The sequence below is a fragment of the Tamandua tetradactyla genome, chromosome X (genome assembly GCF_023851605.1).
Source record: "Tamandua tetradactyla isolate mTamTet1 chromosome X, mTamTet1.pri, whole genome shotgun sequence".
Classification (NCBI taxonomy): Eukaryota; Metazoa; Chordata; class Mammalia; order Pilosa; family Myrmecophagidae; genus Tamandua; species Tamandua tetradactyla.
The window spans coordinates 126,906,093-126,923,986 of NC_135353.1; the positions used below are offsets into that span (position 1 = coordinate 126,906,093).

At 36.1% G+C, this 17,894-nt stretch overlaps 1 pseudogene; it reads right to left on the reverse strand.

Moving 5' to 3' along the window:
- Positions 1 to 14,630: 14,630 nt before the first annotated feature.
- Positions 14,631 to 15,095, reverse strand: LOC143671133 (ubiquitin-conjugating enzyme E2 L3 pseudogene; annotated as a pseudogene).
- Between the last annotated feature and the right edge of the window lie 2,799 nt (positions 15,096 to 17,894).

The following is a 17,894-nucleotide window of genomic DNA, read 5'->3' on the forward strand; positions in this document are numbered from 1 at the left end:
AATGTCAGAGGTCAAAGAGAAAGAGAGGATCTTGAAAGTAGCAAGAGAAAAGCAATCCATCACATACAAGGGAAACCCAATAAGTTTATGCATAGATTTCTCAGTAGAAACCATGGAGGCGAGAAGACAGTGGGATGATATATTTAAATTACTAAAAGAGAAAAACTGCCAACCAAGAATTCTGTACCCAGCAAAATTGTCCTTCAAAAATGAGGGAGAAATTACAACATTTTTAGACAAAAAATCACTGAGAGAATTTGTGATCAAGAGACCAACTCTGCAAGAAATACTAAAGGGAGCACTAGAGACAGATATGAAAACACAAAAGAAAGAGGTGTGGAGAAGAGTATAGAAAGAAGGAAAATTTGATATGACATATAAAATCCAAAAGGCAAAATGGTGGAAGAAAGTACTACCTATGCAGTAATAACACTAAATGTTAATGGATTGAATTTCCCAATCAAAAGATATAGACTGGCAGAATGGATTAAAAAAAAATAGGATCCTTCTATATGCTGTCTACAGGAAACACATCTTAGACCCAAAGATAAACATAGGTTGAAAGTAAAAGGTTGGGAAAAGATATTTCATGTAAATAACAACCAGAAAAGAGCAGCAGTAGCTATACTAATATCCAACAAATTAGACTTGAAATGTAAAACAGTTAAAAGAGACAAAGAAGGATACTATGTACTACTAAACACAAGAATTCACCCTGAAGAAATAACAATCATATATATTTATGCACTGAACCAGAGTGCTCCCAAATACATGTGGCAAACACTGAAAACACTGAAAAGAGAAATAGATACATCTACCATAATAGTTGGAGACTTCATTTCCCCACTGTCATCAATAGACAGAACATCTAGACAGAGCATCAATAAAGAAACAGAGAATTTGAATATTACAATAAATGAGCTAGACTTAACAGACATTTATAGGACATTACACCCTACAACAGCAGGATACACCTTTTTCTAAAGTGCTCATGGATCATTCTCAAAGATAGACATATGCTGGGTCACAAAGCAACTCTCAATAAATTTAAAAAGATTGAAATCATACAAAGCACTTTCTCAGATCATAAAGGAATGAATTTGGAAATCAACAATAGGCAAACACCAGAAAATTCACAAATATGTGGAGGCTCAACAACACACACTTAAAAAACCAGTGGGTCACGGAATAAATTACAAGAGAAATCAGTAAATATCTCGAGGCAAATGAAAATGAAAACACAACATATCAAAACTTATGGGACCCAGCAAAGGCAGTGCTGAAGGGAAATTTATTGCCCTAAATGCCTATATCAAGAAAGAAGAAAGGGCAAAAATTCAGGAATTAACTGTCCACTTGGAAGAACTGGAGAAAGAACAGCAAACTAACCCCAAAGCAAGCAAAAGGAAAGAAATAGCAAAGATTAGAGCAGAAATAAATGAAATTGACAACAGGAAAACAATAGAGAAAATCAATAAAACCAGAAGCTGGTTCTATGAGAAAATCAATAAGATTGATGGGCCCTTAGCAAGATGGACAAAAAGAAGAAGAGAGAGGATGCAAATAAATAAGATCAGAAATGTAAGAGGAGATATAACCACTGACCCCACAGAAATAAAGGAGATAATAACAGGATACTATGAACAACTTTATGCTAATAAATACAACAATGTAGATGAAATGGACAACTTCCTAGAAAGGCATGAACAACCAACTTTGACTCGAGAAGAAACAGATGACCTCAACAAACCAATCACAAGTAAAGAAGTTGAATCAGTCATTAAGGAGCTCCCCAAAAAGAAAAGTCCAGGACTGGATGGCTTCACATGTGAATTCTGCCAAACATTCCAGAAAGAATTAGTACCAATCCTGCTCAAAGTCTTCAAATAAATTGAAGAGGAGGGAAAACTACCTAATTCATTCTATGAAGCCAACATCACCTACATACCAAAGCCAGACAAAGATATTACCAAAAAAGAAAACTACAGACCAATCCCTCTAATGAATATAGGCGCAAAAATCCTCAACAAAATTCTAGCAAATCGAATCCAGCAACACATTAAAGGAATTTAACATCATGACCAAGTAGGATTCATCCCAGGTATGCAAGGATGGTTCCACCTAAGAAAATCAATTAACGTAATACACCATATCAACAAATCAAAGCAGAAAAACCACATGATCCTCTCGATTGATGCAGAAAAGGCATTTGACAAAATTCAACATCCTTTCCTGTTGAAAACACTTCAAAGGATAGGAATAGAAGGGAACTTCCTTAAAATGGTAAAGGGAATATATGAAAAATCCACAGCTAATATCATCCTCAATGGGGAAAAACTGAAAACTTTGTCCATAAGATCAGGAACAAGACAAGGATGTCCACTATCACCACTATTATTCAACATTTTGTTGGAAGTTATAGCCAGAGCAATTAGACAAGAAAAAGAAATCCAAGGCATCAAAATTGGAAAGGAAGAAGTAAAACTATCACTGTTTGCGGATGATATGATACTTTATGTCGAAAACCCTGAAAAATCCACAGCAAAACTACTAGAGCCAATAAATGAGTACAGCAAAGTGGCAGGTTACAAGAGCAACACTCAAAAATCTGTAGTGTTTCTACACACTAGTAATGAACAATCTGAGGGGGATCAAGAAACGAATTCCATTTACAATTGCAACTAAAAGAATAAAATACTTAGGAATAAATTTAACTAAAGAGACAAAAGATCTATACCAAGAAAAACTACAAGAAATGGCTAAAAGAAATCACAGAAGACCTAAATAGATGGAAGGGCATACCGTGTTCATGGATTGGAAGACTAAATATAGTTAAGATGTCAATTCTACCTAAATTGATTTACAGATTCAATGCAATACCAATCAAAATCCCAACAACTTACTTTCCAGAAACAGAAAAACCAATAAGCAAATTTATCTGGAAGGGCAGGGGGCCCTGAATAGCTAAAAGTATCTTGAGGAAAAAAAACGAAGCTGGAGGTCACACACTGCCTGACTCTAAGGCATATTACGAAGCTACAGTGGTCAAAACAGCATGTTACTGGCATAAAGATAGATATATTGACCAATGGAATCAAACAGAGTGTTCAGATATAGACCCTCACATCTATGGACATTTGACCTTTGGTAAGGCAGTCAAGCCTACTCACCTGGGACAGAACAGTCTCTTCAATAAATGGTGCCTAGAGAACTGGATATCCATATGCAAAAGAATGAAAGAGGACCCGTACCTCACACCCTATATGAAAGTTAACTCAAAATGGATCAAAGATCTAAACATTAGGTCTAAGATCATAAAACAGTTAGAGGAAAATGTAGGGAGATATCTTATGAATCTTACAATTGGAGGTGGTTTTATAGACTTTACACCCAAAGCAAGAGTACTGAAGAAAGAAAGAAAGAAATGGGAACTCCTCAAAATTAAATACTTTTGTGCATCAAAGAACTTCATCAAAAAAGTAAAAAGACAGCCTACACAATGGGAGACAATATTTGGAAATGACATATCAGATAAAGGTCTAGTATCCAGAATTTATAAAGAGATTGTTCAACTCAAAACAAAAAGACAGCCAATCCAATTACAAAATGGGAAAAAGACTTGAACAGACACTTCTCAGAAGAGGAAATACAAATGGCCAAAAGGCACATGAAGAGATGCTCAACATCCCTGGCCATTAGAGAAATGCAAATCAAAACCACAATGAGATATCATCTCACACCCACCAGAATGGCCATTATCAACAAAACAGTAAATGACAAGTGCTGGAGAGGATGTGGAGAGAGAGGCACACTTATTCACTGTTGGTGGGAATGTCAAATGGTGCAACCGCTGTGGAAGGCAGTTTGGTGGTTCCTCAAAAAGCTGAATATAGAATTGCCATATGACCTGGCAATACCATTGCTAGGTATCTACTCGGAGGACATAAGGGCAAAGACACAAACGGATATTTGCACACCAATGTTTATAGCAGCATTATTTACAAATCCAAAGAGATGGGAACAGCCAAAATGTCCATCAACAGACGAGTGGCTAAACAAACTGTGGTATATACATATGATAGAATATTATGCAGCTTTAAGACAGAATAAAGTTATGAAGTATGTAACAACATGGATGGACCTTGAGAACATTATGCTGAGTAAGACTAGCCAAAAACAAAAGGACAAATACTGTGTGGTCTCACTGATATGAACTGACATTAGTGAATAAACTTGGAATATTTTTTTGTTAAGAGAGATCATCAGGAGATAGAAATAGGGTAAGATAATGGGTAATTGGAGCTGAAGGGATACAGATTGTGCAACAGGACTGAATGTAAAAACTCAGAAATGAAAAGCACAATGCTACCTAACTGTAATACAATTATGTTAAGACACTGAATGAAGCTGTATGTGAGAATGATAGAGGGAGGAGGGCTGGGGCATAAATGAAATCAGAAAGAAAGATAGATGTTAAAGATTGAGATGGTATATTCTATGAGTGCCTAGAGTGTATAATAATAGTGACTAAATGTACAAATTTTAAAAATGTTTTTGCATGAAGAAGAACAAAGGAATGTCATTACTGCAGGGTGCTGAAAATAGATGGTAATTAATATTTTAAAATGTCACCTTATGTGTGAGACTAAAGCAAAAAATGTTTATTTGGTACAAAACTTATATTTTGAATAGTGCATTTCCTAATATAAATATGTAGATAGTTTGATTGAACACCATAAGTACTTGGAATCTCAGGTAGGACATGAGATTTTGTTGGTTTGTCTAGAGTGATGCCCCGATGAATCCCAGAGTGATTCGATTAGTGAGTGGAAAAGTATTTGCAAAGCTCCCTTCAGGGAATGGTGAGAATGGGGAGAAATTCAACTTCCACAAGTTGAATTCTTGATATTCTCACAAGCAGTGTGGACAACCAAAGCTATACGCTGAGTCCCCAATCTTGGGGTTTGTTCATATGAAACTTAACCCCACAAAGGATAGGTCAAGTCTACTTAAAATTTAGGCCTAAGAGTCACCCCCAAGAGAGCCTCTTTTGTTGCTCAGATTTGGCCTCTCTCTCCAGCCAACACAGCAAGCAATCTCACCACCCTCCTTCTCTCTACGTGGGACATGACTCCCAGGGGTGTTGGCCTTCCTGGCAACGTGGGACAGAAATCGTAGAATGAGCTAAAACTCAGCATCAAGGGATTGAGAAAATGTTCTCAACCAAAAGGGGGAAGAGTGAAATGAGACAAAGTGTCAATGGCTGAGAGATTCCAAACAGAGTTGAGAGGTTATCCTGGGGTTTATTCTTACACATTAAGTAGATATCACCTTGTTATTCAAGATGTAATGGAGAGGCTGGAGGGAACTGCCTGAATATGTAGAGCTGTGTTCCAGTAGCCATGTTTCTTGAGGATGATTGAATAATGACATAGCTTTCACAATGTGACTGTGTGATTGTGAAAACCTTGTTTCTGATGCTCCTTTTATCTACCTTGTCAACAAACGAGTAGAACATATGGAATAAAAATAAATAATAGGGGGAACAAATGCTAAAATAAATTTAGTTTGAAATGCTAGTGATCAATGAAAGTGAGGGGTAAGGGGTATGGTAGGCATAATCTGTTTTTTTTTCTGTTTTTGTTTTATTTTTTTTTCTGAATTTTTGCAAATGTTCTAAGAAATGATGAATATGCAACTAAGTAATGATATTGTAAATTACTCAATATATATGTAAATGTTTTATTTGGTTTGTTAAATTTTTTTTTAATTAATAAATAAATTTTTAAAAAGACATTGGTTTTTTGGAGTACATAATACTTTCAAAGTGGCACAACTATAGTTGCCATTGTGAAGGTATTACTGGAAAAAAGTAATATTAACAAAGAATCTATTCTGTAGCATTTTTTAATGCTTACCATTTTTCATCTCTAGGCCCATAAAAAAAGTAATTCTAAACCACACACCCCCATCTTTTGGAGCTAGCTATCTCCCTATAACTACTTTAGGTGGTTAAGCCTTGGGGCAGAGTGAAGTCTGGCTTGTTGAAAGTTTTAGTTGAGGGCCACGGAATTTTGAGAGTTCCTATACCCTTTAACTATTTCCATTTAGTAGATTTATTTTATTTTGCTTTTTGTTTATTTATTTTACTAAAAGCTGTGACCAGAACCATTGGAAAAGTCTTTTGCTTTTTCCAAAGGCAGAGAAATTCCAGGGGTGGTTTCTTTCTAATGTCCAGATTGGTTTACAATAATTATAAAAGTAAGGTTTTGAATCTTGCCATTCAGATTTATTTTTTCTTTTCATTTTAAATCATTTTGAGACCACATTATGTTATAGAAATAAACCCTTTTTTAAGACTCATAACTAAAATGCTTTCAATACAACCCAAAGATTCCCTTTTTAAAGAATTTTCATCATCAGTGTCCAATTAGGAACATTTGACCAATACAAATACAGGAACACACCAACTAACAAATTTAAACAGATACTTAACACTTACTATATTTAAGTAACACACCAATTAATAACTAGACTGAACACATCAACTAACAATTAAATAGGCATTAAACGCTTAACACACTTATTAACAATTAAAGAAGCATTAAACTCTTACTATACCTAGGTAGCACACTGGCTAGTACTTAAACAGGATTACCTAATTTCATTAAATACCAACTAATTGTTGGATTACTCATTTTTTAGGAGTGTGGTAAACAGACAAATTTAGGTCCTGGTTTCAAACCCTGTACACCATGGCACCCAGAAAACAGAAAGGTGTAGAGGTCAGAGTAAGGGGATTTTTCTGGAAGCATGACCCATGTCTCGGTCAAAGGGACTTAAACTACCATATTTAATCCCCAATCCACTGATTGGGGATTACCCTGATGACCCACTCACCCCATCAGATGTCCAGACAAGGAAGTGCAAACGTTTTCCCTCCTTGAAGCTTTTTAAGACCCCAAAAGTAAGTGCTGGCAGAACAGAGAAACCCTGGTTGCCAAGCCTCTTGACTAAATTCAGTCCACTGACCTCAAAAGACCCAGTTGCTCTGCTGGAGCTCCAAAGCCTTGGGCATCCATTCCATCAGAAGGTTGTCAAATTATTACTGGACAGAGGTGGTGGATTCTTTTGCCTGATGCACTCAATAACCAATTCCTAAAAACTGGGGTTTCAAAGAGACAAAAAGTTTATTACTAGGTGGGTAGCAAGAGATCAGATGGCTTATTGGCCCAAAATCTGTCTTCTTGAGTTTAGGGGGTTCAAGGTTTTTGTGGATTTCAGCAAGGGGAAGTGAGGTCATACAATTTCAAATAGCAAGTTCTAAGCAGAAAAGGAGACACTGTTATCATTTCAATAGGAAAACACAAGCAGAAAGGAGGAGAGGCAGAGTTACCATTTCAGTACTAAAGTTGTAAACCAAAAAGAAGGGAGATAGTTATCTTTTCAACAGCAGAGTCTAGCTGATACAATTTACAAATGTAAGGCACTGAAACCAGTTAATGGCTGGTTTCAAATTCTTCATTAGCATTAGGGCCTTTGCCCTACAAGTTACTTTAAGAAAATGACCAGATAAAGGGAATAACAGCTCTTACAATCTCAAAGGTACAAGATAAGGGCTTTTACAATCATTTCAGATATCAGAGCAGCTGAATTATAGTTTAAGGATTTCAAGTGTTTCCCTCTGTCTACTCCAATATACCAGAAAGAAAAAGGAATATCTATATAATGATTCAGTAATCAAAATCATCCCTTAAATTCTAATTTCTTGGTTACATTTTTCCATCCTGTACTTTTCTTTAACTACCTTATAAACCTTTTAGTTAAGTCTAATGTGGGGATAAATGTCTAAGGCCCAGAATCAAGTTTGCAATGTAATCCATAATAGTTTATCAAGCTTAAATGCATTTTTTGGAGAAAGTAAATAATATGATAAAACTGTATATACAATTTTGCATGTAATTTTTTCATTTAACCATTTTCCTGTGTTATTACAATCTTTTTAAGCATAATAGTAAATGATTTCCTTAACTAGTCACCTATTGTTGGACACTTTCATTTTTTCCTATTTTTATTTTTTATTTTTCATTTTGGAAAAAAACTTCAATGAATACCTTTGAATACAAAAGCTCTTTATGCAAATCTTTAGCACAGATCTTTTTTTTTAACATCTTAAATTTTTATCCTTTCTTTACAGATACCTGGAACACTTTTGCTTAAGAAAACTGTAGAACTAAATTGATTTATAGATTCAATGCAATACCAATTAAAATCTCAAAAACTTACTTTGTAGAAATAGAAAAACCAATAACCAAATTTATCTGGAAGGGCAGGGTGCCCCAAATAGTTAAAAATATATTGAGAAAGGAAAATTATGCCGGAGGGCTCACACTAACTGACTTTAAGGCATATTACAAAGCTACGGTAGTCAAAACAGCATGGTACTAATGAATGAAGCTGAATGTGAAAATGAAAGAGGGAGGAGGCCTGTGGACACAAATGAAATCAGGAAGAAAGATAGACGATAAAGACTGAGATGGTATAATCTAGGAATGCCTAGAGTATATAATGATAGTGACTAGATGTGCAAATTAAAAAATGTTTTTGCATGAAGAAGAACAAAGGAATGTCAATATTGCAGGGTATTGAAACTAGATGGTAATTCATATTTTAAAACTTGAACTTATGTGTGAGACTAATGCAAAAAACATTTATTTGATACAAAATTTATATTTTGACAAGCACATCTCCTAATATGACTTCTATGGACAGTTTAATTGAACACCATAAATACTTGGAACCTTGAGTAGAGCATGAGATTTTGTAGGTTTTTCCAAAGTGATGATCTGATAAGTCCCAGAGTGATTTGAATAGTGAATAAAAAAGTATTTGCAAAGTTCCCTTGAGGGAATGGTGAAAAAGGTGAAAACTCAATATCCTTATTTAGAGAATTCCTGATATCCTCGCAAGCAGTGAGGACAACAAAATCAGTAGGCTGGGCCTCAATCTTGGGGTTTGTTCATATGAAACTTATCCCTGCAAAGGATAGGCTAAGCCTACTTAAAATTAGGCCTTAGAGTCACCCTCAGAGACCCTCTTTTGTTGCTCAGATGTGACCTACCTCTCAGCCAACATGGCAAGCAAACTCACTGCCCTCCCCTTCTTTAGTGGGACATGACTCCCCGGGGTGTAGACCTACCTGGCAATGTGGGACAGAAATCCTAGAATGAGCTGAGACTCAGCATCAAGGGATTGAGAAAACCTTCTCAACTGAAAAGGGGAAGAGAGAAATGAGACAAAATAAAGTGTCAGTGGCTGAGAGATTTCAAACAGAGTCAAGAGGTTATTCTGGAGGTTATTTTTACACATTACATAGATATTCCTTTTTAGTTTAAGATGTATTAGAGAGGCTAGAGGGAAGTGACTGAAACTGTAGATCTGTGTTCCAGTAGCCAGGTTTCCTGAAGATGATTGTATAATGATATTGCTTTCGCAAAATGACTGTGTGATTGTGAAAACCTTGTTCTGATGCTTCTTTTATCTACAGTATGGAAAGAAGAGTAAAAAGTATGGATTAAAATAAATAAATAATGGGGGAACAAATGTTAAAATAAATTGGATAGAGGGAAATATTAGTGGTCAATGAGAGGGAGGGGTAAAGGGTACAGTATGTATGAGATTTTTCTTTTTATTTCTTTTTCTGGAGTGATGTAAATGTTCTGAGAAATGATCATGGTGATGAATATACAACTATGTGATGATATTGTGAGCCATTTGATTGCACACCAAGTATGGAATATTCATATGGTAAGAATGTTCGTGTTTGTACATTGATTGGTTTTACTACTAAAAATTAAAAAAAAAACAGCATGGTACTGGCATAAAGATAGATATACTGACCAAGGGAACTGAATAGAGTGTTCAGCTATAGACCCCCTCATCTATGGACAATTGGTCTTTGATAAGGCAGTCAAGCCAACTCACTGGGACAGAATAGTTTCTTCAATAAATGGTGCTTGGAGAACTGGATATCCATATGCAAAAGAATGAAAGAGGATCCATATCTCACACCTTATAAAAAAATTAACTCAAAATGGACCAAAGACCTAAACATTAGAGCTAAGACCATAAAACTTTTAGAAGAAAATGTAGGGAAATATCTTATAAAACTTGCAATAGGAGGTGGTTTCCTAGATCTTACACCCAAAGTACGAGCATTGAAGAAAGAAATAGATAAATGGGAACTCTTCAAAACTTACTACTTCTGTGCATCAAAGAACTTTGTCAAGAATTAAAAAGGCAGCCTACACAATGGGAGACAATATTTGGAAATGACATGTCAGATAAGGGTCTAGTTTCCAGAATATATAAATAGATTGTTCAACTCAACAACAAAAAGACAGACAACCCAATTATAAAATGGGCAAAGACTTGAACAGACACTTCTCAGAAGAGGAAATACAAGTGGCTGAAAGGCACATGAAAACATGCTCAACTTCCCTGGCTATCAGGGAAATGCAAATCAAAACCACAATGAAATATCATCTCACACCCACCAGAATGGCCATTATCAATAAAACAGAAATCAACAAGTGCTGGAGAGGATATGGAGAGGCACACTTATCTACTGTTGGTGGGAATGTCAAATGGTACAACTGTTGTGGAAGGCAGTTTGGCAGTTCCTCAGGAAGCTAAGTATAGAATTGCCATATGATCTGACCATTACTAGGTATCTACTCAGAAGACACAAGGGCAAAGAAACAAGTGGACATTTGTACACCAATGTTTATAGCAGCATTATTTACAATTGCCAAGAGATGGAAATAACCCAAATGTCCATCAACAGATATGTGGCTAAACAAGCTATGATATATATATATATATAATGGAATAATATGCAGCTGTAAGGTAGAATAAACTCATGAAGCATGTAACAATATTGATGGACTTTGAGGACTTATGCTGAATGAGATTAGCCAGAAACAAAACGACAAATACTGTATGGTCTCACTGATATGAACAAACATTAATGAATGAACTTGGAGAATTGCAGTTAAGAACAGAGGTCAACAGGAGATAGAAATAGGTATTGGGTAACTGGAACTGAAGGGATACAGATTGTACAATGGGACTGATTGTAAAAATTCAGAAATGGATAGCATAATACTACCTAACTGTAATACAATAATGTTAGTACACTGAATGAAGCTGAATGTGAGAATGATAGAGGGAGGAGGCCTGGGGGCACAAATAAAATCAGAAGGAAAGATAGACAATAAAGACTTAGATGGTATAACCTAGGAATGCCTAGAGTGTATAACGATAGTGACTAAATGTATAAATTTAAAAATGCTTTTGCATGAGGAAGAACAAAGCAATCTCTATAATGCAGGGTGTTGAAAATAGATGGTAATTAGTATTTTAAAACTTTAATTTACGTGTGAGACTAAAGCAAAAAATGTTTATTTGGTACAAAATTTATATTTTGACTAGAGCAGTTTCTAATATAACTTACGTGGACAGCTTAATTGAACAACATTAGTGCATGGGACCTTGAGTAGGGCATGAGATTTTGTTGGTTTGTCCAGAGTGATGCCTCAATAAATCCCAGAGTGATTTGAACAGTGAATAAAAAAGTATTGGCAAAGTCCCCTTGGGGGAATAGTGAGAAAGGGGGAAAATTCAACTTTCACAAGTGGGGAATTCTTGATATTCTCACAAGCAGTGGGGACACCCAAAGCAATAGATTGAGCCCCCAATCTTGGGGTTTGTTCATATGAAACTTAACCCCACAAAGGATAGTTTAAGCCTACTTAAAATTAAGCCTAAGAGTCACCCCCAAGAGAACCTCTTCTGTTGCTCAGATGTGGTCTCTTTCTCAGCCAACAGGACAAGCAAACTCACTGCCCTCCTCTTCTCTACATGCAACATGACTCCTAGGGGTGTGGAACTTCCCAGCAATGTGGGACAGAATTCCAAGAATGAGCTGGGACTTAACACCAAGGGATTGAGAAAACCTTCTCAACCAAAATGGGGAAGAGCAAAATGAGACAAAATAAAGTGTCAGAGGCTGAGAGATTCCAAACAGAGTCGAGAGGTTATCCTAGAGGTTATTCTTATGCATTAAATAGATATCACCTTGTTATTCAAGATGTAATGGAGATGCTGGAGGGTACTGCCTAAAAATGTGGAGCTGTATTCCAGGAGCCATGTTTCTTGAAGATGATTGTATAATGATATAGCTTTTGCAGTGTGACTGTGTGATTGTGAAAACCTTGTGTCTGATGCTCCTTTTATCTACCTTTTCGTCAGATGAGTAAAATACTACAGATTAAAAATAAATAATCGGGGGAACAAATGTTAAAATAACTTTAGTAGATTGAAATGCTAGTGATGAATGAAAGGGAGGGGTAAGGGGTATGGTATATATGAATTTTTTTCTGTTTTCTTTTTATTTTTTTTCTTAATTGATACAAATGTTCTAAGAAATGATCATGATGATGAACATACAACTATGTGATAAAAAAGAATGTTCATTTATATGTTGATTGGTTTTATTAATAAAATCTTTTTTAAAGTTTGTGTTTGTTGGTATGTTTAAAAAAATTAAAAGTTAAAAAAAATAAACAGAAGTTATTAAGAGATAGAAATAGGGTAAAGATTGGGTAATTGGAGCTGAAAGGACACAGATTGTGCAACAGGACTGATCGTAAAATTTCAGAAATGGATAGCACAATACTACCTGATTGTAGCATAATAATGTAATTACACTGAATGAAGCTGAATGTGAGAATGATAGAGGGAGGAGGGGTGGGGGCACATATGAAACCAGAAGGAAAGGTAGACAAAGTATGAGATGGTAGAATTTAGGAGTGCCTAGAGTGTACAATGATAGTGACTAAATGTACAAATCAAAAAATATTTTGCATGAGGAAGAACAAAGAAATGTCAATATTGCAAGGTGTTGAAAATAGATGGTCAATCATATTTTAAAACTTCAAATTCTGTGTGAGACTAAAGAAATAAATGTTTATTTGGTACAAAATTTATATTTTGACTCATGCATTTCCTAATATATCTTATATGGACAGTTTAATTGAACAACATAAGTACATGGAACCTTGAATAGGACATGAGATTTTTTAGGTTAGTCCAGGTTAGTGTGATGCCCTGATAAATCCCAGAGTGATTTGTACAGTGAATAAAGAAGTTTTACAAAGTCCCCTTGGGAGAATGGAGAGAAATGGGAAAATTTAACTACCCCATTTAGAGAATTCCTGATATTCTCTTAAGCAGTGGGGACAACCAAATCAATAGGCCAAGCCCTCAATCCTGGGGATTTCTCCTATAAAACTTATTCCTGTGAAGGACTGGCTCAGCCTAGTAAAAACGAGGCCTAAGAGTCAACCCCAGAGAACCTCTTCTGTTGCTCAGATGTGGCCTCTCTCTCTAAGCCAACTCAGCATGTGAACTCACTGCCTTCACCCCTACATGAGATATGACTCCCAGGTGTGTAAATCTCCCTGGCAACATGGGACAGAAAGCCTGGAGTAAGCCAGCACCTGGCATCAAGGGATCGAGAAAGTCTTCTTGACCAAAATGGGGAAGAGAGAAATAGGACAAAATAAAGTTTCACTGGCTGAGAGATTTCAAACAGAATCAAGAGGTTATTGATTCTGGAAGTTACTCTTATGCACTACATAGATATCCCATTTTAGTTTATGGTGTATTGGAGTGCCTAGAGGGAAGTACCTGAAACTGTTGAGCTGTGTTCCAGTAGCCTTGATTCTTGAAGACAATAATATAAAGATAAAATGTTTACAATGTGACTGATGTGATTGTGAGAACCTTGTGTCTGATGACCCTTATATCCAGGGTATGGATAGATGAGTAAAAAATATGGATAAGACTAAATAAACAAATAATAGGGGGGACAAAGGATAAAATAAATTGGGTAGATGGAAATACTAGTGGTCAATGAGAGGGAGGGGTGAGGGCTGTGGTATGTATGAGGTTTTTCTTTTTATTTCTTTTGTTGGAATGATGCAAATGTTCAAAAAAGGATCATGGTGATGAATATAAAACTATGTAATGATATTGTGAGCTAGTGATTGTACAGCATGTATAGAATGTTTTTTTTAAATTTTTATTAATAAAATCGATCAACATACAATGCAAACATTTTTAATGTATGAACATTCCATACTTGGTGTGCAATCAATGGCTCACAATATCATCACATAGTTGTATATTCATCACCAGGATCATTTCTCAGAACATTTACATCACTCCAGAAAAAGAAATAAAAAGAAAAAAGAAAAAACTCATGCATACCATACCTCTTTCCCCTTCCTCTCATTGACCGCTAATATTTCCCTCAACCCAATTTATGTTAACATTTGCTCCCCCTTGTATAGAATGTTTTTATGTCAAGAATATATGTTTGTATGTTAAGTTTTTACAATAAAAACAAGCAAACAAACAAAAAAAATGTAGAAGGTTAGAACTACCACAAGTGGACGCCAGGCAGTAGCACGCGTCAATTTTCAACAGAGCCCTGTTTTGTGAGGTATCTGAATTCACTGATTGGGGTCTCTGTTCACACTCGCTGGAATCATTTGTGGCAGATTTTAGTCCACAGGTCATTTTTCCCCGTATTTCTTTGTAAACTCTTCAGAATTCTTACAGAATTTTTCATGGTCTTTAGAGTATTCTTCAAGTAGGTCAGTTTGAAGTGGGTGCTCGGGCTGGGGGTCGTTCACCTGTGCGATGAGACACTGGATTACTTGGTCAGTTTTGGTGGCTGGCTTCCAGTTTTCAGCACTAATTACTGGGAGACAGACCTGCCCCTCTTCATCGATGTTCGGGTGGTAGATCTTTGTTTTAAATGTGCTCTTCAGCGGTTTGGATGGGTACTCTGTTGGAAAGTTGATTTAGATTCTGAAGGCCCCCTTACCATATGGAGGGTGGTCAGGAACACTGAACCTTTGCCAAGTCAATAAATTAGCTTCATCAGCCTGGATGTTACAGAACTTTTTCATTCCCCATTTGTGGATTTCTTCAAGGTCCTTCATCAGCCTCCTGCTGGCCGTCATCTTGGGTCTGGGGCTGCTTTAGCATAGATTTATTATTGTGGTAACATATAAACAAAGTAACATTTGTCATTCAACACAATTGCCAAGAAATAGAAAAGCAAACCAAGTATCTATCAACCAATGAATGGATTAAAAATATGGTATATACACACAACAGAATATTATTCAGTTGTAAAATGGAATGAAGTTCTGACACATGAATACATCATGCTGAGTGAAATAAGCCAGACACTAACAGACAAATATTGTCTGATCTCACTGATATGAAATAACTATGATAAGCAGGCTCATAGAGTCAAAATCTTAGGTTGCCAGGGTATGGGGTATATGGTAGGGAATAGGAAGTTAAGACTTAAAATGTACAGTTTCTATTGAGATGATGGACAATTTTTGGTAATGGATGGTAGTGATGGTGGTACAACATTGTGAACATAATTAATGGCACTGAATTATATATTTGGATATGATTAAAAAGAAATTTTAGGTTATATATGTTACTAGAATGAAAATTAAAAAAAAAATCCATGGAATTTCACAACACAGTGAACCCAAAGTTAAACCATGGACTATAGTTAATGGCACAATTATAAAAATGTGCTTTCATCAGTTTTAGCAAATGTATAACAGTAATGCAAGGTGTTGATAACAAGGTGGTATATGGGGATCCTGTATTTTATGCATGATTATTCTGTAAACCCATACCTTCTCTAATAAGAAAAATTGTAGTATACAATTCAGCAGTATTGATCACATTCAGGACATTGTGCTACCATCATCACTATCCACTATCAAACTTTTCTATCACCCCAAACAGAAACTCTGTACCCATTAAACCTTAACTTTCCATTTGAGGGCATTTTAAATCATGCAAATATGGGTCCCAATGTGCTGGGATTAAGGTGGAACAAAACCATTTAAAAGTTTTTGCCTCTTGTGATGCTGATCCATTCTGGGGAGCAGATTCATTTGCATAAGGCCCCAGGTATTTCTGGGAGCAAATAATGCTACTGATTACAAGACCCTCCTCTCATCTCTTTCCTCCTTCCCCTCTGTGCTCTTTTCCCTCCAAAAAACACTTCTGGAGATTCACTATGACTATATAGAGTGGTGGATTAGGGTGGCACTGACCAAGATCCAGTGGCTTAACCATTCAATAAGAGTCTTGCAATAAAATTATCAGGAAGGCAAAGAGAAGTAGAACTAATGGGTTAGCTTAAGCACTGGATAGGAAGGAAAAGAGGAAAAGGCCCTGAGTTCTAGAGTTGAGAAGCTTGGGGCAGAATGACAAAGCCCTTTCAATTTAGTTCAGCACAGGAACAGCGCTTCACCTATAAGTATCTAATTTCCATGGCTGTTCTACAGGCTGAAGTTCTTGCTTCTGCATTGGTGACTCTCACCGCACCCCCTCCCCCATCTCCTGTTCCTTATTGACAGCCAAGTTCTCAACATTTGGATCTAGATTCCAAGGCCAGACCAAAATGAAAGGGACTTACATCAGTTAAATTTCTGGTAAAGTCTTGGGGATCCTACTCTAGACACAGGAAGTGGGAAGAGGCTGAAGAGGCCTAGGAAGGTAGCTTGGATCTCTAGAGTTCTTGCTAATATTGGTAGTTTGGGCAAGGGAGGTAGGGAATAGCAAAATTGACTTAGAAATATTACACATTGAATAGGGAATTGGAAGGGAATTTTAGAAACTTAACCCTTATTTTAGTCAAGGGAAGCCTAAAGGGCTTAAATGACTTGCCTAAGTTAAATTTGGCACTTAAACCACCTTACTCTGGTGGATTAATAATTACATAGGTCAGTTCTTATGCCCTTTACATTTCTTTCTTGGCACAAATGTGTTTATCTGTTTTACCTTCTTGCTATAAGGTCCATGAGGACTAAAAGCTTGTCATCTTATTATTAGTTTATTACTCACAGTGACTGGCACTTTGCCTAGCCCTTTGTAAATGCTCAATAAATATTTGGTAAGTAAATATATGAGTGAATAATAAAATCTAACCTTTAATGACTACTCATTATCGGCTAGGCTCTAAGCTCCTTATATACTTGATTTTATTATCTTATTTTCAATTAACCTTTCCGATTTTTTAGAGAAAGAACCTGAAGCCCAGGAAAGCTAAAACATTTTCCAAAGACAGCTAGAAAATTCAGAGTTGAAATTTCAACTCAGGTCTGGCTGACCCCAAAGTTCACCTAAATATTTAATCAAAATGCTAAACTGCCTGCTTCAAATTCAACACAACTACCATAAGGAAGAGAGGGAGGTCTTTGGGAGAAGTAGAGAAAAACTGTGCAGATGTTACTTTTTGTTTTTTTTAATTCTTAATTGTGAAATACTTTCAAACTTGAAGGGCAGCTCCATAAATAATCCAAACACCATTCAGGGGATTTGAACATGCCCCTATACCCCCAGATACCTAGATCCATTGATTTTAACATTTTGCCACATTTGTCGTATCATTCTATCTATCATTCTATTCAATCCAACACTCTATCTGTCTGTGTATTTATTTATCTATCATTAATCCATTTTCTGAACACTTGAGTGTAGGTTCAGATGCTCCTTGAATCTGTAATCCTGCCATGTACATTTCCTAAAAACAAGGGTATTCACTTTTGTATCCACCTTAAGTGTAGTCATCGAGTTCAAGAAATTTAACATTCATATAAAGCCTACAGCCGATACTCCATTTTTTCCATATGCCCCAATTATGTCCTTTTGAATTCTCTGTCCAGGATCATGAATTGCCATTAATTGTCATGCTCTTTAGTTTCTTTTTCTTTCTTTTTATT